The following is a 23,067-nucleotide window of genomic DNA, read 5'->3' on the forward strand; positions in this document are numbered from 1 at the left end:
ACTTGACTTCTCTAGGGTGGCCGTGAAAACGAATGCTGTTTTCCACCTTGAGGAGAGGCTCGCGATTAACAGCGATACTCCCTGTCATAACCAAGGTTAAAGGAAACCTGCTGGCTGGCCGAAGCCTCTCCCAACCCCACTCCCAGTGGACCTGCTGCTGCGTTTGAGGGGACCTCTTTAGGGAAAAAAAAAGTACTTCCACTGAAGGGTGGACAAAGCTTTGGCGCTTGTATTGGATATGTCTTGTGGAAAAGCGTGATTATTTAGGGACTGGATCCTGGCCCCTTCGTAGCTCTGGGTCATGATGGGCAGCAATGGGTCAAGGGAAAGTAGTTTCCAACATAACTGAGTTATGAGAGCATAAAAGGGTGGGTAATTTGTGGTTATTTACTTACTATATTTAATAGGTGGCTCAACATGGACAATATTTTCAGTGCTAGATTTCAGAATCACACTGGGGAATAAAATAAGACCGCTAACGGACCTCTTTATACTGGTTTAGAGCAACCAAGGATGGTTTAGGAATCTTGGCATTTCAACGGTCCAAAGAGTGCACCTAAGAAAGGTACCTCCTTAATGGTAATGTGTCTCATCTAATGCTCATTGGTGAATTAACAACCTTATTTTAAAATGGGCATATCCAAGAGCAGAACAAGTTTGCAGCTGGTATAGGCAGTAGCAACCTAGGCATTTTGTTTTAATGTGTCCCAGTCCTTGTTTTCCCCAATTATCCTAAATGCAAGGCATCCAGTTGTCAACTGTATTCCTATACAGACTTCTCACCAGTTTTCATAAACCAATCTCCTCTACCACTTCTTGGTCCCCTTCTCCCCTCTAACCCCCAAATTCCCCTAACCAGGGAGCTAAATAATGGTTTAAAAGCAAAATGATGGTGCTGGAAAAACTCATGATGGCTGTGATGTCTTAGAATGAACATCCCTTGGAGTTCCCCATGCCTGAAACTGTTTTAATCCTGTGCCACATAATCTTTCCCCGCCACACTCCTCAGGAAGAAGGCTATGGAGCCATGCCTTTAGCTGAAGAGTTTAGATCCAGCCACCTGACAACCCAAGAGGGCTACCTGAAATTGCAGGTATCTCCAGGTAGTGAACTGGCTCGCTCGTAAGTTGGAGCTGTCTTCAAGCCACAGATGAGTTTAGTCCCCTTGACTAATGAGAAAGAGAACAAATTTCCCAGGGGTCAAAACCATCTGAATAACCCTAACTAATGTAAGATCACTAATAAACAAAATCCTCATGCCAGTGTTCCTCACCCTCCCTGAGCTTGGGAACCCACTTTAAAGAAGACTGTTGTGGGCTTGAGGGGATTCTTTTGAAAATTTTCAGTTGGGACTCTCAGCTAATTGGTACTCCCCCAAAAAGCCAGTCACGTTTGCCACAACAGACATCAAGTGGAAGCTTATCCTCCACTTCCTTGCAGCCAGTTCGCAGCTTCCCTCCCTGGAGAATGGGGAACTGCTGCAGAAAGAACTCAAATATGCAGATTCCCTTTGGCCAAGGTCACATCTTGCCTTTGGGTATAGCCTATAGTAAGTGAACATTCCAGAAAACAAAAACAGTCCTGTGAAAAATGCTGCATTTAGCCATTACACCTGCACCTAGAAGAGGAGAGGCTACACTCAGTTACTGTCTAGCCTGTCTTTTGTGCTCAAACCATAACAGTCTGTGGGTATCTGTTTTAATTTTAAAAGATGAGGCCTCGTTTTTCTTTTTACACACAATTTGCCCTACCTTTATTGAGTCATCAACAAACAACAGTGCTGAATCCCCCTCCAAAGGCATGATAAGAGATGTTCAAGCTATTATAATTGTATTTAAATACATTTAGTTAGTTTAGAGCCCCGGTTAATCAACACATACAAATCAGCAAATCAGTATTTACTGAGAACTATGTTACATGCAGAAACATGGATGATCTCAAAAATATGCTGAGTGACAGAAGCTAAACCCAGAAGGTTACATATTAATCCATTTATATAGAGTTCTAAAATAGGAAAAACTATTGTAAAAAAAATAATGAAAGTTACCGGTTGAAGAGATAAGAGGATGAAGACAACTGGGATGGGCTTGAGGCCTCTTCTGGGGGAAGGATAATGTTCTGTATCTTGATAAGGGTTTGGGTTACAGAGGTGTACATATGAACTTGTCAAAAGTCATTAAATAGTACACAAGATTGGTATATTTCATTATGTTCAAAAGAAAAAAGTCGTAGTATTCAAATTGAGTTAATTATATGAGTGCTGAAGTATTTAGAGGAAAATGAAAAGATAGTTGCAATTTGGAAATGCATAAGAATTAGAGGGATTGATGAATGGATAGAGGATGGCTGGATGGATAAGTAGATGCTGAAGCAACATCTAAGTGGTAGGCATGCTGGTGTTCACTAAAATTCTTTCAAATTTCTCTGTGTTTGAATTTTTTCACCATAAAATGTTGAGGAAAATAGTTATCGATGTACCAGGTGTTGTGTAGGATGCAAAGAATACGGTGGACAACACAAAATACTGGACTTAAGTAAGCACTACAGAGTGGAGGGCATGCTTGTAAGGGATGATGATAGCGTAGATTGCAGTAGTGAACAAAAGGAATGTGATTCCTTTTCCACATTTTTTTCTTTATAATTCCTTTCTTTCCTATAAATATGAGAGGAAGGTCCAAATCTAAAGGGACATGTAAAACATCTTTTAATATTTTCCTTTTTCTTTGTTCGAATATTGCAGAGACATTAGGGCAAGTTCACAAGCCCTATTCCATGGAAAAGCAGATGTGATATCTTTCTGTTCCTTTTCAGCAGAACCAAGGGATGCTTACATGTCCTATAAGCTTTTCTCTTGTTCCACCACATTATCATCGCAGAAAATGCCAGGCCCCATAACTCTCCCCAGCCAGCTCTCCAAGGAAGCACATCCAGTGGATTATTCTCATTTTTCCATATCATAAGACATTCCGAAGAAAGAAGAAGAAAAAAAACAACCGATGGGCAACAAATTAGACAAAATTAGATATTAAAAAATCAAGATTAAGTTATAGCTCCCACAGCAACCATAAACAAGCCACAAGTTTATACATTCAAGCATAAATTGAGTAGATCCAAGCATGTTTTTCGAAGCTTCATTTTACATACACAAGAGATATGAATTAATTTTCTTTGGAAACCAGAACTATGAATTACTTGCATTATCAACAGCAATTTTGTATGAGCTTCGTTTTAAACATTGTTGTGGTTTTGCTTTGAGCTCAGGTATTTATAATTTTGCCTGTCCTGCTCCCACCCTGTCTCACAGTCATTACATGGAAACCTATCAACAGAATTATGTGTACTCATCTCCTTTAACAAGCCAGTCACAAAAAGTCAAAAAACCCAGGATGCAAAATCCAGGAATTGTAGGACTAATTCTCTCATTTTACTCCCTGAATTAAAACCAAAGATTCTTTATGACCTTTCATAGTTTCATTAGAGCTGGGAAGAGTTTCACTTCTAAAAATGTACTCTTTTCTTACAGTTGAGGGTCTTCTTTGAAAATAAATCCTGGATGTAAGTTGCTGTTAAAGTGGCAATCTCAATACAGCTGCAAATGATTCACTCACCCTCCTTGTGGTGATGACGTAGACCATTGCCTGTTTTGTGAATGACACTTAAATGACTTGATCCATAGATATTCTGGGATAGCATTTTTTAAACCAAATTGGTCCATTTGTACAGTTAATTGATCTAAACGCAACAATTTTCTATAATTGCGAAGTGTGACTGAGCTCTCATAATCCTTTTTATCCCCTAAAAAGCTCTGGAAATTACACTTCCAGAAGCAGGTAGCATTGGGAAATGTGGAGGGTGTCCCTGGAATGAGGTGCCTTGGCATGCAAATTATTTAGAATTGAAATCAACTAAAGCCCAACAAACTCAGGAAGAGTTTCTCACTTCCCCTTTTTCTTAAAGAGATTCAGATTAAAAAAGACTGCTCAGGAAGGGAAGCTTGGCATAATCACCTTAAGCGTTTTCACCCTGGCATTAGTCAGGAAGGCTCCAAGCATGTTTACTGCATTACCCCCTGTGTCTCATTGTTTCTGAGTTGCCAAGCAAAAATCTACCTGCCCTGTGTGTTCTGCTCTGCCTCGACTAGCTTTGAGTCTCTCTTACTTCTGAAATCTAAGACCCCATTTCCCCTTTTTTCTCCTTTGTGCAAAATGACATATTTACCCAATGTTATGTTGCCTCACTGTCTTTGGAATTTTCATGCTATGTGAATTCCCCATGTGCATATATTAAAAATTTGACTTTTCTCCTGTTAATCTGTCTGTTAATTTGATTAGCCCAGCTAGAAGAAATTAGAAGTTGGGAGGAAAAGTATTATTTTTTTAGTCCCCACAGAAACTACCACAATACAGTTCACTCTGTGAGCACCTTTTCATCTCATTTGCACTCAGCTTTCCAAACATGAGCAAAACAAAATCTGCCTCCAGATCTTAAAAAAAAAAAAAAAAATCAAAGTAGTTGTTGGAACTTGTGAAAAGGAGAGCTAAATATACTTAGTTATCTGAGAAAATTTCAAAACACATAAATGTGAGAGTCAAAGAAAGGTGATTACACCTGGCAACAGCACAAAAGCCACAGGGCTTCAAATCCCAGTATTTCATGTTTGGGTTAATGGTTCTCAATAAGTTACAAGACCATGTCTGTGTTTGACACTTTTGTTCTCAAGCCAATGATTTCTTTACTGGTGGCTTTCTCTAAATTAGAAGTTATTAAGAACATAAAAAGTGGATGATTGCAATGCTTAAGTTTAATTTTTCATTTGGAAGGTAAACGGTGGTTGTTTTTATTATTGTTTTTCTGCCAAGAACATTCAAGGATAGCTAAAGTAACAATAGCTTGAGCAAAGAAATATTGGTGCAAGTGCTACCTATAAATTTCTAGATTTTTAGATAGTAGTCATAATATAGGTTTACTGATACACAGATTTTCATAAGTATTATTCAGAAATGATTTCTGCAGATTCTTTTTTCTTTTGGAAATCAAACCAAGGCATAGAAAACTTAGAATGAAGATAAAGAAGAAAATTTAATTTCTAAAAGATGGCTTCCATCCATGGAAGTGATGTTTTTCAAAGGCGGGTAAAAACTAGAAAAGTCAATTGCATTCGTTTAGAATAATTTGGCAGTGATTCATGTGAAGAAGAGCTACGGGTTTTAATAAATCACATGTGTAATATGCCTTAACAGTGGAATGCAGCCACTAAGAAGGGTAGGGCCACAGTCTGAGGCTGCATTACTAGAAATTTAGGGGGTTAGCAATTAAGGAAAAATTATATCTCCAGCATATTCTCTACCAACCTTCATACAACTGAAGGGTTTGACCAGCTCTGGGCACATTTTTAAAAAAATCGTCATAAAATACTCATATCAAAATTTGCCATCAACCATTTTAAAGTATATAGTTAAATAGTGTTAAGTACATTCACGTTGTTGTGAAACCAATCTCCAGAACTTTTCATCTTTCCAAACTGAAACGCTGTACCTATAAACAACTCCCCATTCCTTCCCTCCCCCTGCCCCTGGCAATTGCCATACTACTTTCTATGAATTTGACTACTCTAGGTACCTTGTATAAGTGGAATCATATAGCATTTGTCTTTTTTGTGACTGTCACTGGGCACCATTTTAAAGGCTATGCCTAGAAGAAGGTGATGAAAGGTCTAAAAATGTAGACCTTTAATCAGCGCAACTGAAGAACTTGAGAGGATCTGATTTGGAGAAGAGTGGAAAGGAGGCATAGTGGATGTCTGCAATGTTGGAAAGACTGACAAGAAAGAGCAGACTTGAGATACTGTAAATGTCAGACTAGGCTCAGTGGATGGAGGTTACAAGGAAGTCGATTTTGACTCAGCAGAAAGACAAACATTATTTTCATAAGAGCTACTCCTTAATGGAACAGGCTGCTTTGGAGATAATATCTGCCACTGAAGGCAATCAAACAGAAACTGCTGAGACCGTTCGTCAGCGGCAGAAGAGAGGAAGATTCCTCATTCTGGATCGGAAGTTGAACTAAGTGCTTTCCTAGGAACCTCACCTCTATGAAGCCATGGCAAAATAAATAGGTAAAATGGGATTTGGGGTCTATGCATACAACGAGAACCTAGGATTCACTTTTAGACAAACATAATGTTGATGCCACCGATTAAGGATTAGCAGAGTCTGGTATGCAGGGATGAGAACAGCGTAAACCCATCTGCTTTCTAAACTAACTTCTCAAGGATCAATCACTCACATATTTGACAAATGGTTGCAACAAATAAGTCAACTCTAAATGTCGCAGAGTTGGTCATCATAGTCTAGTTCGTTATTATATAATCTATTCCTTGCTATTCTGAATGGGGTCTGAAGACCAGGCACATTAGCATCACTGGGGCTTGATAGAAATTCGGACTCTCAGTCCTACCTCCCCTTTGAGTTAGAGTCTGCAATCTCACAAGATCCTCAGGTGATTTGTATGTACATTAAGGTCTACCCCACACTGAATACAGAAAGTGTGCAGTTAGGCAGACATTGTCAAATGTTCTTTCCACTCAATGGTTGGCATGCTGCATGATTGGGGAGAAGTATCGGTTAGTCAAATCTACGTTTTCGTGGTCCCATCATGAGCTCAGTGTCATAACTGGAATTTGTCACAGTGATTAACCCAAGTATATATTTATGTATCAGCATATTCTAAAAAGAAAACAAAATTCAGGCATCTTCCAGGTGAAATATATAAGTAAATAAATATCAAGACCAGGGAAAATAGAGTTAAAGGTAGAAGACCAAGATCAAGGAGGAAAATAATAAATGGAGACAGGCAGGTCAGGCATAACTACTTGAATTGAGAATTGGATGCTAAGCTCACAGCCAGCCAGAGTGGCCAAGAAAACACAGCTTCAAGATTAACTTAACCCATGCAGAGCCAACAAGCTAGATGATGAAACAAGGCTTTTCCTGGCATTTTGTTATAAAATATATCCATATATGTGTGGGTATATGATTATAAACGTTTGAGGCGAGAGACTTGGGTCTTACAGAATGCTGAGAAATGCAACTGTTTCTTAGAATGACACACACTAAAAATTGTGAGCAGGACACCAAAATACTGCTCAAAGGAAGCTGAGCAAGGAGGTAAAAGGGGTAAGGGAGAAAAGTTAATATGGTCCCAAGTATACATCTTGCTGACAGTTTTGTTTAATCTGAAGACGATCCCTAACTATCTAGTGCAGCAGCTTTTTGTTTGTTTTTTAATAGCTGCTCAGCAACTACTTATTGAATCACTGAATAAATTCTCACGTGTGAGACATGAATACAGACTAAATTTGTAACAATTTAATTGTTCTTATTCTAAAGGTGTTCACCAATTACCCTGTCCAAAGACTGACCCAATGTGGATCCTAATAACACAGCTTTTCTGAGCTCACTAATCTTCCAGTTGACATGGTGTGATTTCCCAGTTCAGTGATACAGTGGATTTCTTCTAAATTGAGATCTCTCGTGTAAATGTGTGGATCTTGACGAAATTCAGTACACTTTTTCTGGAAAGTAAAACTAACGAGCTATTGGCCTCTTCTTTTGTGCTACAGGATACTTATAAAAAGCCTTTTATAAGCATATAAGTAGTGAAATGAGCCATTTACCTTTTTCAAAAGTGTAAGTTTTACAAGAAGAAATGATGATATGGCTAATCTGATATTAAAAGATAATTGATTCATGATTTTTTAAATGCCTTAATTTCTTCTAGACTTCAACTCCACAAATAATAGTAATAAGATTATAAACTTAGATTCAGGGAATTTAAATTTACTTTTTAATCTATCTTTTTCTGCACTCATAATTACAAATGCATGTATGATTGGTTAATTGCCAAAATTGCCCCAACTCTTTACCCATCTAGTCCCATATCCACACCCCTTTGGGATGTGATTTTGCAGTTTCTCTCACGAAGAACTACAGCCTATCTCCCCATCCCTTGAATCTGCGCTGGCCTCATGACTTGCTTTGGCTAACAGAATGAAACAGAAGTGATAGTGTGCCAGCTCTAAGCTTAGGCCTTCAGAGTTCTTGTGCACTTCTATTCTTTTTGTTTCAAGACTCTGCTATTGTCATGGGACAAACTGGGCTAACCAGCTGGAGGATGAGCAATTATGTGGAAGAGAACTGAGTGGTCCCAGATGAGATCTTCCTTAATTGGTCAGCCTCCATCTGACCCACGAGTTGACTGCAGACACACCAGGAAGCCCAACTGACATAGCCTAATTGGCCCAACCAACTTAAAGACTTGTAAGAAATAACAACTGGTTCTTTTAAGTCAATAAGTTTGGAGCTGGTTTGTTATGCAGTACTATTGTGGCAGTAGATAGCTGATACAGCCTCTATGGGTGAAATTTTAAAGAAAACAGAACCACAAAAATGGCTTGCAAGAATGCAGAGAGTGATAAGTGTCGTTAGTAAACTTCTGTGAGTTAAGCATAGCCTGGGGTGACCATCCTTAATAGCCTCCACTTGAGAATGAAATGTGAGTTAGGCATAATTATAGAAATAATCTTGAGTCTGCTCAAATTATCTTTAAAAATAAGTTATTTGCAAGTTTCTTTAAAACAATCTTGATAGAGACTCTTATAACCATCACTACTTAACCTAATCATTGGATTGACCTATGTCCTCCATCCCTTCTTTAATAAATACTGACTTCTCCCCCACAGCATGGAGAACTCTTGTAGCTAATAAACTAAGTTCTGTTCCAAAGAGGAGGAGTGGGATGTTGTATTTTCCAACAGTTGGTTTGGGTGTGTTCCCAAACCTGTATATACCAGTTATACTTGTTATTGTAATTATATAATTTAATTCACTATTACATAAACAGCTGAAATATGAGTGCTAAAAGCAAGATGTTGCTTCTATGTAAATTAAGTTGAATATAACTCGATGAGAATCAATGTCAGTAGCTAAAAATAAATTCTCATTGAATGAATGTGAGCAAGACAACTTCAAAATAATGGGGGGGAAATCTGAAAAATATAGAAGGATTCTGCATTCAGATGTCTTAACAAGTGTCTTTCATTCCAACTTAAGGAAACCAAAATTGAGAATTATAAATGATGTTTTATCAATAAGATAGGATGCAACACTAGCAACTTCAGAAGTCTTTTTCTTAGAACAAAAGGTAGGTAAATAAATATCCATATTTTATGTTAAAGTAAAAGGTTTTCTGACTTCATCTTTAACTTTTTTTTAACCCACCAATTACTGGTCATGATTGCATCACTTAAGGTTTCATTCTATTAGTGGAGCCTGGAGCAGTGTCTTACAGGTAACAGGAGCACAATAAGAAGCTACTGAATGAATTTTTTGAACTAATCAGTTGCAATTGCTGGCAATACACATCACAACAGAATAAGCTGTGTCTTCACATGCAAGTGTGTTTAAATACTGAGTTCGAAAACCAATAATCCAGAAGCCTAAGGAATAGCTTAGTTTTCTAGCAAACCTCTTTAAATATTTCTTCTTTATTCTATGTCTTCAATAAAGGTCGAAATTATAGGATTTTTTTTTTTTTAGGAAGTTAACAAAGTTTCTTTTTTTTATTTGTCAATTACAGTTGGCATACAATATTATACTAGTTTTAGGTGTACAACATAATTAGACATTTATACGACATGACATGATCACCCTGATAAGTCTAGTACCCATCTGACACCATACAAAGGTATAATATTATATGACTATATTCCCTATGCTCTACTTTACATCTCCATGACTATTTTGTAACTGCCAATTTGTACTTCTTAATCCCTTTACCTTTTTCACCCAGTCACTCAACCCCCTCCCATCTAGCAATCATTAGTTTGTTGCTGTTTTGTTTGTTCATTTGTATTTTGTTTTTAGATTTCACATATAAGTGAAATCATATGGTGTTTGTTTTCTGACTTATTTCACTTAACATAATACCCTCTAGGTTCGTCCATGTTGTCACAAATGGTTAAGATTTTATTTTTTTTTTAATCCCGAGTAATATTTTATTGTACCACATCTTCTTTATCTAGTTGTTTATCGATGAACATGTAGTTGCTTCAACATCTTGGCTGCTGTAATGAAATTGTAGGTTTTCAGTTTTACTTGATAATGTCTCACTAGCATGTGTCAAAATCACCTGGAAGGCATATGAAATCACAGATTGCTAGGTTCCAACACAGAGTTTTATTTAGTAAGTCTGGGGTAGAACCCTAGAAGTCGTATTTCTGACAAATTGCCAAGTGGTGCTATTTCAGGGACCAAACTTGGATAATCATTGATCTAGCATACTCTGAAAATCTCTTGTTATCTTTGGGATTCTCCAGAGACTTTTTTTTTTCTTTTTTTTTTTTTACACTTACAGCACCTATAGATAGCACCTGCTATTCCTAGGTGGTCTCCCATCCAAATACTAACCAGGCCCAACCCTGCTTAGCTTCCAAGATCAGACAATATCGGGCATGTTCAGGGTGGCATGGCCATAGACTCAAGTGTCTTATCTGATTTGAGATTTGACTTTAATGTTCTGGCAACAATGTCAAGTTGCTCAGGTAGGTTGAGAAGTGAGGTGGGGCAACTGAGACATACAAATCTATGCCCTGTGCCAGGCACAGTAGCGTTGCCTTCCTATATTACATAATTTAACCTCCACAGCGATACTATAACGTTGACATTAATAGCTCCATTTTATAGATGAGAAAACTGAGATTCAAAAAGGTTACATATATTTGAAACCACTCACTGAGATGGGGCGGGGCATGTAAATAGTAAGCAGTAGAGCTAGAAGTCAGGGTTAGATGAGACTTAAGGCCTTCTTCTTCCTACAACAGCTAGTGGGGATCTAAATTATCATGTCATTAGAATAGACACTTGAATCTGAAGTAGGGCTTCTTGGTATTTAATGTGCCTGTGACTACCTGAGCATCTTTTTAAAAGGCAGATCCTTATTCTATTGGCCAGGGCAGGCCCAAGAATCTGCATTTCTCATGAGCTCCCACATAATGCTGATGCTACTCGTCCTGGGACTAGTAGACTTGGAGGAGAGAGTCTCTCAACCCCATTGGTATCAGTGCAGAGCCTGGAAAGTTCCTTCACAGGAAGTGGAGGTCCTGAATGGTCCTTTGATCATGTCATACACACAATACAATTTGACTTTCAATTTGTTGATGAAGAATTTGAAGAGGAACAAAAGCGGAATCTATATTAAAAGAATGAGTCCAAGGAGGAATGCTAAGGTCACACATTCTTTTTGGGGAAAAAAAAAGGAGGGAAAGCTGAGGGGAAGGAATGGGGACTGGCAGAGTAAGAAAACCCACTGCTTGTGCCCAACCATGATCTCTTCTGGGAAGCAACTAAGAAATACGGTCACCTGTTCATCAACTGCAAGAAAATGTGATGGGAATCTAGAACAATCCACTCCGCTTTCCTGGTTACCACCAATAGGAAAAGGCAGTGTGCATTTATACTGAAAGCTGCTACAAGGTCTGGGAGCTTTAAAACCTTTCTTCACACCTTTCATGACATAACTGTTACTGATTTATTTTCTTTATTTACATATAGTAAAAGTCACTCTTTTTGCTGCACAGTTCTATGCATTCTGACAAATGCATACAGTTGTGTAATCGCCACTGCAATCGAGATGCAAATATTCTTTCAACCTCCACAACCCCTCATGCTGCCCCATTGTATTCAGCCCCGGCCCCTATGCTCTATAGCCTTATATCTAACAATCTGGATTGCTTTATAGATGGGACCATAGAGTATGCATCCTTTTGAGTGGTTTCTTTCACTTAACATAATGCATTTGGGATTCATCCATATTGTTCAATGTATTAACAGTTTGATTTTTTTTTTTTAATCGCTGGGTGATATTCCATAGGAGAGATTTACCACAGTGTGTTTATCCATCCCCAGCTGAGAGATCTTTAGGTTGTTTCTGTTCTTGGAAATTATGAATAGAGCTGCTATAAACACTTGTGTACAAGGTTTTGTGTGAAAATAATTTTCATTTCTCTTAGGTAAATGCCTAGGACTTTCCAGAGATTGCTGGGTCACATAATAAGTGTATGTTTATAAGAAACGGCAAAACTGCTTTCCAGAGTGGCTGCACCATTTTGCACTGCCCCTGGCAATAGCTGAGTGATCTTTCTGAGCTGCATGCCATGTACTCCTCCCAGCTCCTAGGCACACACAGTACAGACAGCCTTCACTTCAGGATCTCAGGGACGTAGCCACCAGGAGCACAAGCCACCTGGGAGAAGGCTGAGGTCAGAGGTTTTGGGAAAGTCAGGGAGGCTGGGCTTACCTCCCCCTACCCCTCCCAGCTTCTAGACCCATCTGTTGAGGCCCATATGCCTTCTTCTTGAGGGGAGCTTTGAGCCCACCTCTCTCCCCAGCAAGTGTGCAATCCCCCAAACACCACCCTCCTCGGTCAGGCTTTGTTGCCAGATAATGTGACTTTGAAAAGAAGCCCTTCTCCTCCCGCCAAAAGGAGGCTAAGAAAGGCTCTCAGATCAATCCTCAGCAGATACACCGAGTCACAAAGCTCCAGCAAATCCTTTATTCTCTCCTTGGAGCAGCTGCTGCAGCACCCCCACCCCCTAGCTCTGCCCCCAGTGGAAACCTGAAAGCTATTCATATCATTTAATCCTGTTGAAAATCCTCTTCGCTCTCTTTCACTGAGGTGTGGTTGGCTGAGGTAAACCTGGGCTTAATTCATATGTTGGAAAGGAGATGAAAGGTGTCACATGATTTGACATCCTATCCAGGAAGGCGACTTCCCTAATCTAGAATCTTCGACTCGTAACCCCTATTTGAGAGTGATGAAAATAAAGTCTTCAAGAAAAAGTAACATTTTGATTATCTTTTATTGTGCATTAAATTCAGAAAAGACAGCAAAATTGCAGAGGCAAAGTAGAGATGGTTTGAGGGGGTTTGAGTAAACTTAAGGACCTACTAAAATTTTTACACTTTATCTTAGACATAGTGAAAGAAACCTCTTAGGCCATCTTATCCTATTAACAATTATAGCCACATATCTCAGGTCTCTCCCCTGCACCAAGAAGTATGTAATCTTATAGCCAAATTCTTTAATTTTAAAAAATTTGGTCATAAGATACTGATATATCCAGAATAAGCATCACACCTACTCTTTTTATTCCAGAACTCATGCTCCCAGACTTCCTCGGGTCTTTCCAGGCTGGGAGAATTATCTTCATAAGAGTCTCATAATTCATATGGTTATGGAGAAAGCGAAAGATAGGAGATTTCATTCATATGTCAAAGAATAAATTCTTTCTGGCTTGTTTTGGGACTCAAGCAGATTTGGAGAATTAATCATCTCAGCTGGCTAATTTAGGGTAATTTCCCTATGAGGAAAATTCTTATAAGACCCCCATGAAATCTCAGTCTACTGGCAGGCAACATTTTTTAAACTTACACTGAATGTAGGATGGTCCAGGGAGCATACTGGAGAAAACAGATGTAAGGGCCATTCTGGAGGGTTTTGTATGTTAAGAAAAATTAAACAAGAATATTAGAACAGTAGCAGGGAGATTAATCCTCTAGTCAGTGATCACAGTCTTTGCCGTACATTGGAATCATCTGGGGAACTTTAAAAAGTATTGATGACTGGGCTCCACCCCTAGAGACACTAGTTTAATTGGTCTAGATTAGAGCCCAGGCACTGAGACTGTTTAAGTCTTCCAATATGTAGCCAAAGTTAAAAGGTAGCTCTGGACAAACCGTGTACTAAGAAGGCGAATGAATTAATAACATTACCAGAGCCTTCTCTTCCACAGAGGGCCCATCAGATAATGTGTCTCGTGGTGCAACGGGCCCAAAAAATTAGTGAGAGGAAGCTTGAGGACACATAACAAGACTGGGGCCTGCAGTTGTGGTGAAAGAGAAACTAAGAAAATGCCACATTGATATTTATCAAGTGGGGAGTGGGATTCAATAATAGAAGAATAGGTAAGAGTGGGAGAGTCCTCAGAAGAATGTGTTTCTTGTGGATAGTGCTACACAGTTTAAAATTACTTTCTCATGTATTTTCTCTTATGACTATAGAGTCAAAACAAATAATAAAAGATAGAATTGGGTTAGAATCCCAGCCCTGCTATTGATTATCTCTGTAAACTTGGGCAAGTTACTTAAACCTTCTAAGCCTCAGTCTTTCCATACGTAGAATGTAAATAATAATAGTAACTTCCTCATAGGGTGGTTGGGAAAATTAAAGGATGTATGTAAAATACTTACCTCCATGCCTGGCACATGGTAAGCTCTTTACATATTTCAGCTGCAATTACCACTATCATTACCAGGGTCGTCATTGCATGGATGTGGGGTGGATACCGAAGGTCAACCTCAATCAAGAAGTAGAGGAAAATGAGAAATGAGTGAAGTTTTTTCTGAATGAACAGAGTAGAAACTAAAACATATAAAAAGATCCCAGAAACTAAAACTAAAGGAGCTCTTTAAAAAAACATCATGATTGGTATATTTGAGCTCTGAGAAGCTTCCTATCTCTGAAGAGGTCTGTGTTTATAGGGCACTTTCAGAGGAAGAGAGCTTGACTGTATCCAAGGAGCGAGGCAGTTGGTTATATAATTGCTCAGTGAAGAACTTGATTGATTTGAGCTGAAACTGAAGCATCTATGATAGCAGTAACACCGACTTTTGGGTGGAGCTTGATTCTACGTGAGAAAACAGCAGAATGGGTGAGGGTCCAGGACATGATCAGCGAGGAGAGAAGTCATGAGTTTGAGTGAATGTACCTGGGAAAGAGGAGCCAGAGGAGTGAGGAGAAAAAGGATACTGGTGGTGTGTCTGAGAGGTTTTCGGTAGGTCACAAGAATAGAATTGAATGGGCAGCTAGGGGTGAAGTCAAGATAGGCGAAAACTGAGACCTTCATACAGGATGAGAAGGATGTCAGAAAGGTACAGTGTTTCACCAGAAATCAAAGTTAATGTATCCTGGTTGGTTTTATGGCCTCAGACTAAGGCACAGGTGGTGGTTACCCAACTCTCTTTTCCCCAAGGTTCTGGCACCCACTCTCTTCTATCTGCCCTCTTGCACTGTCTTTCCTGCATTTACAAAGTCCTTCAGGGGCTGACTTCTCAGGAAGCTGCTAAGCAGTTCCCTAAGATCCCCCCAGCCTAGCACTTCTCACAATTAAGGATACATAAAAATTGCTTTAAAATTTTGTTAAACAGATTTGCTCCCCTCCCCCACCACAATTCTCATTCAACAAGTCTCTGGTGGGGGTGGGAGTGAAGATTTGCTTTTTGATAAGCTTCCAGATGCTGCTGCTGCTGCTGCTACTGCTGCTGCTGCTGCTGCTGCTGGTTCAAGGTCCACACTTGAGTCCACCCTACACCATCTCAGCATTCTTGGCTATATGCATTTGCTTATGTCCTAAGGGAGGGATTAAACTTTAATAAATTCTCTAGGGGCTATGAGTTGGGATTCTGGCCTCAGACGAGGCTTCTCAGTGGAAATTTATTAATATGACTCAAATGTTGGTCCTTTTAAAGAAGGTTTTGTGGAAACTAGAATGTGCGATGTTCTAGTGGAATGTTCTTCCAAGGAGAGTCACCATTCCTTGGAATGTTCTTCCAAGGAGAGTCCCATATAAGCACATGAGACATGGAGGCATAAGATGAGGGTGAGATGTATTATAAAATTTTGTAAATTTAGAGCCTCTATACCAACAGTACTCATATTTTTTGTTGCACTAGGGAGAGTTGTTGAGAAGGAAGACCTCCTCTTCCTCCTAATGATCTTTTTGTCTATCTTGTCCACACTGCTGAGCTTCCTCTGTAGTTTGAGTCTCAAACCCAAAACTTTCTACAAAGAATCCTTTTGTTTCTCCTTGATCTGCCAAGATGAAATCCTCAATTCGTTTTGACCCCACCTCACTCTTTTTTTGGACCTCGTAAATAGCATTTATAATGCAAATAGATGTCTTTTTAAGAGCAAAGTCTAATCTAAATGTTCTGCCAAAATAAAGCCCTCTGTTTTAACAAATAGTCCTGGATTCTTCAAACATGTGAACTTCTGAGTTTTGGTTACCAAAGAGGGTATAAGGTTCTGCTGGTTCTGGGAGAATCAAAGGTCTTTCTATGGACAGCCAAGCCGAGGAATCAGAACAGCTCACAGTTTGGTGTAAACAAGTCCATCTCAATTGCTATTTGGGGTTTGTAACTGCTTGAATAGCTGAGAAATCTCAGTGCGGAGTCATTTTACCCAACCAGTCTGATTTTGTAGATTTGCCACCTGTCCCAAGGTAGCCTAAATTGAGTGAGGCCTAGTGTCTGTGCAAAAAGAGGTGGTTCTTAGGCAACAACTGGAGTTTATTTTGATCTCTATCTTTTGAAGCCAGAAACTGTTCATGTGTAACTTTAAAGAAAACTGATTTTTTTTTTTTTTTTCCTAGAGCAAAGCTGCAATTTGAAGGCAGGATTCTATTAAAAACAGACAAATAATTCCCATTCCTTCCTGGTCCTGCCTATTGTTTTCCTAAGTTTGTTTGGATTCCCAGATTGAATCCTGCTGGCTAACCCTCCAAAGAGAGGGTCCTGGCCACTGCCATCTCATGAGGTGACTGTCTCATAAGTTCTTTGGGGAACACATCCTGTTTCTCTATCAAAGAGACATTTGGAGGATGTGGAAGAATGTCTGCTGTCTTCCCCATTCACAGAGCCTTTATTTCCTCCCTATGTTTTGTCTGTAGACTGCTTCAGTCTTCCTAAGAACTGTTCCTAGGAAGAAACACTGGTCAAGAACCAATATCACTTATAGGTAATAAATAGTAAACTATGGTTTACTATTGGTTTAAGGAACCCGTAAACCTGCCTCAACAAGTAATGCCCACCTTCACCATCCACAATACACATCAAAGAGAATTATCTGATACTCACACTGTGCCTTTAGATGCATGTACCTGATGATTACTCCGTGGAAGGCATCCCTAATCACATGACCATGGCTCCCTCTTCCCAAGGGGCCCTGATGTGCCCAACGTTCTTCATGTAGTCTGCGCTCACTCATTAATCAGAGCTAGGATGCTAGCTGCAATCTCTTAGTCAAGTGTTGACTTTTTTTTTTTTTTTGCATTGACTTTAAAAAATAAAATATTCTGCAAACAGTGACATAGTGATATTGCCAACTTTGTGCGATTTTTACTTCCTTTTTTCCTAGGTCTACATGACCATACTGGCTTAGACAGGAAGAGTAATGCCACGCTGCCCTAGATTTCCTTGCTTTGCTGAGGGTGCAGGTTTGTATCAATAAATGTAGATGCAGTTAGTTATGTACATGAGTAAACTCCTGCTTGCTGAGAAAATTCCTAATTGAGAAATAAGGAGAAAGGAAACTTTTATTCTTAGTCTAAACATGAAAGATCCACTGCTGATTAAATATATCTGGTAAAGGATCACTTCTTTTAAGCTTTAAACTGAAACCTCTAAAAACCTCTTTTTTTTGAATATTTCAAATACAAATACAAATGGGCATGTTGTATTATTTCCAAGTTGCCTTTTCCTTGGGGAAAACGAGTGATGTCTGAGACTGGCAGACACGGAGCTCTGCGCATCCTGATAAAGATAGGGACTTTAGGCTAGCAAAAAATCTAAATAAACAGATTTTCAAACAAACCAGCTTTCCTTTTGGTAGCTGAAAAGGAAACCCCACATCCAGGAGGAATGCAGATCAAAGCAAAGTCTACAAATGATGCAGAAACACATAAAATAACAAACAAGCCTGGTGGGAAGAGGGAACGTTTTGTAAAAGAATAGGCCTCTTCATGTTACACTGAAATTGAATGCAAGATTGCAAGCAAAGATACATGCGTTGGGAATACAAAGCTATAGTTTCTTTCCCCTTTTGCGGGGCTGAGGGTATACTTTAATAGGTCAGATTGGAAGCCACTAAAAGCAATGGACAAAAGATAGCCTTCTTGTTGGAAATCTTGCTTGGTTTACCTTTTGCAATCGCCTTTGCCTCTCTCCTTCTTGGTATAAAGTGGACAGAGAATAATTAATTCATTCTGGCTGTAAAGGTAGAATCCAAATTACTGTGGTCTCCAAACATTCCATGTTAATAGCTGAGCCTTTTTCACTCTTGCAAACCTGGTTCTATTTAAAAGTCTTTTCAGGTGAGATATGGATTTTAAATTGTGGACATGATGACATTTTCATTCAGGGGCTGTCCTTTTCTCTGGTGTTAAAGTTTATTTGGGTTAAAGAGTCAGTTGGGTCACAGTTAGCAAGGTACAAAACCACTCTTAGGACATTTTATCCTTGGGAATTAAGCTCGTTTAAATCATATCTGTGTTCTGATAGCGAGGTGCTAAGTGGCCACTGAAAACTTGGAATACTATTGGTTGCTATTACTCATTATTTAAAAATCAAGATTACTGTCAGGGTTAAGTGTCTTATACTTTTTGAGAACCATTGGAATGAATACTTGGTGGTGTTAGAATCCTCTTTAAAGACCTGGAGGTGTTAAGGGCACATCTGGTTGAGTTTCTAGCACATATGCTACCTCTGTTTGGAAAGGGGAGTTGACTGTCACTTTGAGGTAATTTTTAGTAACTTGACCTTCAAAGCTGCATTGGCATCACGTAGGAGCATTACCTGGGGGTATATTTCTCAGAGTAGAATTTTAGGTCTCTGCATATATTTATCTTTAAATGTATTGGCTGCTGCCAAATTGCTCTCCTCAATGGTCACATCAATTTGCATTCCTACCACCGCTTAATAATTCTGTCCTATTGTTTTATATTCTTAATACTATTATCATAATTAAAAACATTTTTTACCTATTTTTGATGGGTGGAAAATGACATTTTGTTTAAATTTTCATTTCCCTGATTACTTGTGAAATTGATTATAGATGATTATTGGATATTTGGGTTTTCTCTTCAGTGAATCACATCTTTGGCCCATTTTTTTATCCCTTATGAGTCATTTGTCTTTTTCTTGCAGATTTGTAGGAGTGAGTTATATCTTCTGGATAGTAATTCTTTGTCATTACAAGCATTAAAAAAATACCCTCTTTCAGTCTGTAGCCTGACTTCACATTTTTAAATGGTGTTTTGATATACAGAAATGTTAACTTTTAATGTAGTTTAATTTATTAACCTCTACTTTTGTGATTTGTTATTTTTTTTATGTTGGGTAAAAATTTTCATTACTCCAAATCATAAGCAGTTTCTCCTATATTGTCACTATTAGGCCTTTAGACCACCTGGAATAGATTTTTGTGTATGGTACAGAGTAAGAATTGAATTTCATATGTAATGAGCTGTCCCACTAGCACTGTTAAATTAGTTCATTGTTCCCTCAATAATCTGTAGTGCTTCTTCTGTTATATGTCACATTTTCAGCTACAAATGAAACCATTTCAAGGATTTCTATTCTGTTCTATTGACCTTTGTTTATCCTTGTGCCAAATCCATACTGCATTCATTACTATTACCAGACATAACTATTAGATATTTGGTAAATGAGTTTCTTCATTCGTCCTCATTCTTCTTTTTTAAAATTGACTTGGCTATTCTTGAGCCTTTTTTCTTCCATACAAATTTTATAATCTGATAGTTAAGGTCCATGAAAAACTCTGGAATTACATTAAAATTATATTTTAATTTGCGTATCCACATTTTTTACAATTTTGTCTTCCCATCCATGAACATGGTTGGTTCATTGCTTTGTTTATTAAAGCTGTTTATTAATGACTTTCAAATAAAAAAAAATTTGTCCATAATACTTATATATCTTTTGTTAAATTCTTATGTACCTTATATTTTTTGTTGCTGTCAATTTCTGTTGTTTGCAACCAAGAACACTGACACGTGCATTTATATTTATGCTTCAAATATAAAATATATTAGGAGCTCAGGGGGCTGTGTAAAACATAGTTCTTGCCTTTGTATTTAACATTCTCACTGAGGAGCAAAGACAGATGAAGTACCAATTATCGGAGTTAGTTAATATTAAGTAGTACAGAAGAGGGAAGAGTCCATAGGTAGACTGGTTAAGCTGGAGAAGGTCTCATAAAAGAGGTAGGGCTGGAAGTTTGGGTAGCATTTTGATGAAGGATAAACTCTTTAAGTTGGAAGAAAGTCTGTGAACATAAACTTGCACATGTTTAGGTGACAGAGGGTTGGAGATAGTGAGAAGGAAGATTGCGGCCAGACTCTTGACCTTGAACGCTAGGATAAAGAGTTTAGAGTTAATCTTCTACTCCACAGGGAGCCTTCCAAAGTTGGATGATCTGTTGAACTAGCCTGACTCTTTTCTTTCTACAAAGAGGCAAGTGGGGCAGGAGAAGTAGGTTTACCTTGTGATAAATCTTTTAAATTTATTTAGATTTAGAGCCGGGTGTGAACTGAGAAAAAGCAGTTACATGAAGTCAAATGCATTAAAGACAAGTTTAGAATTGGTATTACTCTCAAACGTTAAGAAAAGCTGGAGTTCGAAGAACTGCAAGGAAGGTCCAGCACACAATGTATCCTCTTTTTACCTTTATTTTCTTTGTGTAAAAAGTGTTTATTACCAGAATTTTCCAATGTATTTTTCTTGGGGTTTCTTAAGACATGAAAGAGGTAAGGACTAGAGCTGACTGAAAAACACGAAGGTGTTTATGAGTATCCATGTCCTTCATGAAAAAGTCCTCATTATTCTCCACTTCCCGACGAGTGATTTTCTTCTCTTTCAAAAATTTTTTCAATTTCATTGAAAGTTGTACATGTTGTTTTTGCCATTAAGCGTCACGCGTTCTATTTCCTGAAAGAGCCAGAGTGTGGTAGAAAGAGAGACATATCTCAGTCTTGCTGGCAGTGCTACTTTGAAAGTGATGGTGGTGGGGTGGGGAAGCAGGTGGAGCCTGATGCAGAGATGAACAACATGAGCTGGAGGTGTTGCTGCCAGCTGTCAGAGGAGGCTTCAAGTATTTATCCTTTTTTCTTTTTAAAGCTCAGGAGGCAATTCTCTGAAATAGTCATGCAAAGCACCAGACCCACCCCAACTCCATGGAAATCCAAGGAGTCATCACTTCTTGAGAATGATGATGTCCCAGGAACATAGAAGATAGACGCTCTGCTGCATATTTTATTCTCAAAAGCAACAAAAGGCCTTGAGCCTTCATTATCTTTCAATTCCTTCCTGTCACCGAGAATCCCTGCTCATTCAGCTGTCACCTTTCATTCTTTCATTTCTAGCTTTCATCCTCTGCAGTGGAGAAAAGAATCTTTGGCCATTTCGCCATAAGAAGAGGCCAAGAAAAGTGCATCCTATTATCTGAAGGACTCCCCACTTCCCCACTCACGCATGTGAGTGAGCAACTACAGACCATGCAATGTACTGTGGGTGTCAGATTTCTAGGCCAAGGGCAGTCTACCCCAAAAGAGATATTTGTTCTGAGACCACATAAGACTGCTTGGAAGTAATAGCTCCAAATAACCTTGCCGTTATGAAGCTATTGTCTCTGAACTCTAAACCCTCCCTGTTCTGTGATGCTGGGGCTTAGACCCTTAATCCCTGTTCAGCTTTGTCAGCTGCTCCAATAGGGGGTGCTAGACTGAGACTTCTGGGCTGGAAGAGGAAGAAGGGGCTTCCTGTTTCGGTGGGCATCACCTGTCTAACATTGATTCTCTGTGGCAGCAGCAGTTAGTTGTAGTTTGCAGTTTATTCACCACTCAAAGAAATAGCATTCTTGCACTCCCTCAGACACTGGAACCAGCCTCCAGGGCCCCTCCTTCGGAAGCCTGGGGCTAGCCTACTGGAGGGACTAAGTTCTGAGAACAGCATCAGCTGAACTGTGGATCTTTCCCAGTGGCCCCGTCTCAATTCTTCAGGACGCTTCCTATTAACATCTAAGTTCTAATAATTCTAATCTTTTGTTTTTGTTCTCGTAGCCCTAGGAGTGTCAGCTGCTTCCTCCAGTTGCTATCTCCTTGATATCTTGGGGTTCTCTACTTGCCTTTTAAGTTACCTAATTAGAACTTTGTAACTAGTTAACAATTCTTTGTATTATATTCTCTATCCTCAATTACTAGTGTGATTTCTGATGCCTGACTGGACCTGACTACACCAATAGTTCTTAAACTCTAATGTGCATCAGCACCAATTGAGGGCTTGTTAAAACACACATTTCTGGGCCCACCCCCAGAGTTTCTGTTCCCGTATGTCTGGATGGGCCCAAGAATTTGCATTACTAGCTAATTCTCATGTGATGCTAACACTGCTGGTCCAGGGACCACTCTTTGAGAACAATTGCACTAGACAAGGCAACCTGCCACCAAAGGAATTTTTGTCTCAAGACACCATGAAACTGATGCAGCATGAAGTTTCACTCCAGAATGGTGTGCTACTTGTGCTCCTGGCACAAGTCTCCTACGGGTCTTGGATATGAAGTGATTCGAAGAGGAACTGTGTCTCAGTTGTTCCAAACAATAGTGAATCTGAACAAATCTTTACATTTAGGATGTTTTTTGGAGGAGTTTTTAGATTTGCCCCTGGATATTTTGTCATGCAAACAAATGAAAATAAAAACTCAGAAGTTTCCATCTGACCAAAGTTAAATAGCCTCATCTTTGGTCATTCTTTACACTTTTTGCTTAAAGGGTATTAGGTGGTCTTTTTTTTTTTTTTTTCTCTCGCCCTGCATGCATGATCTGGGGAGAAGTATCCCAAACCATCCCTGGTGGAACAGAAGCCATGTCATAAATGAGACACTGCTTTCCCACATGTCCACAGTGTCAGGCTTGGCTTGGGTAGTAGTGAGGTGGGGAGACACGAAAAGCAGAATAGCAAAGTCATCAGTAATCAGGAGGTCACACATTCAATGAGGGACAAGAAGATGGGAATGCCAAAGCTTATTGAAACGAGTTACTATGGCAGCACAACAAATTACCCACAACCAAGTAACTAAAACCAGCAATAGCAACAATATTCATTCATTCATTCATTCATTCATTCATGATGATATTTATTTTGATTATGAATTTGTAAT

At 39.0% G+C, this 23,067-nt stretch overlaps 1 pseudogene; it reads right to left on the reverse strand.

Annotated features, from left to right (window-relative positions):
- Positions 1-10,417: 10,417 nt before the first annotated feature.
- On the reverse strand, positions 10,418-10,536 carry LOC111746803 (annotated as a pseudogene).
- Between the last annotated feature and the right edge of the window lie 12,531 nt (positions 10,537-23,067).

This window comes from Pteropus vampyrus, unplaced genomic scaffold, assembly GCF_000151845.1.
Source record: "Pteropus vampyrus isolate Shadow unplaced genomic scaffold, Pvam_2.0 Scaffold7, whole genome shotgun sequence".
In the NCBI taxonomy this organism is placed as follows: Eukaryota; Metazoa; Chordata; class Mammalia; order Chiroptera; family Pteropodidae; genus Pteropus; species Pteropus vampyrus.